This window comes from Phytophthora parasitica (genome assembly GCF_000247585.1).
Source record: "Phytophthora parasitica INRA-310 unplaced genomic scaffold supercont2.48, whole genome shotgun sequence".
Taxonomy (NCBI): Eukaryota; Oomycota; class Peronosporomycetes; order Peronosporales; family Peronosporaceae; genus Phytophthora; species Phytophthora nicotianae.
This window is the reverse complement of record NW_008649034.1, coordinates 43,349-44,034: the sequence shown is the minus strand read 5'-3', so window position 1 is coordinate 44,034 and position 686 is coordinate 43,349.

The following is a 686-nucleotide window of genomic DNA, read 5'->3' as shown; positions in this document are numbered from 1 at the left end:
TTAAAAAGTTATACGTATACGCTAATTGGCCTGCAAACGTTTAATTAGACGTGCTTTAAACCTACTTCACCAATCGACAGAGTAGACTATTAAGCTAGAATCGCCTTGAACTGGTCTGAGAGGGTTGTTACATCTACATATATAAATGAAGTGTAATACGTGTATATTATGTTTCTTAATCTTACGCTTTGAGAACAGAACAGCGAACTCTAGCTGAGATCGCGAACGGGCCCCAAATTTTGAGTTTCGTCTTTTTAGGATCTACGCTGTTTTTTTTTACCTTCCGGAGATGGTTACCATCGGTAACCATCGGTAATGCCTCGTGAACGAGATTTGAATCCAAGCTTTTTTTTAGATCCACCATAAACAAGCTCACTCTTCATATACGTAACGGTTTAAGCACATATACTTTGTGCACCAGCTAAATGTCGATCGATGTAATCGAGTCATTGCGAACGGAACCGGAGCGCTGATTTCCGCAAGAGCGTTTCAGTCACTCAGTGGTACTCAAAGCCCCAAGCATTTGTGCAGAATACAACGCCGACCATTCTTGTAAAACCCAGAGGGTCAATCAAATTTTTATTTAGCCCTAATTACTTGGGGTAACATTCACTAGATTATTGGGTTATGAATGTTGCTCCTGGCCGACACAAGCAACATTCACCTGGGTAATTCTAAGTGTGCAG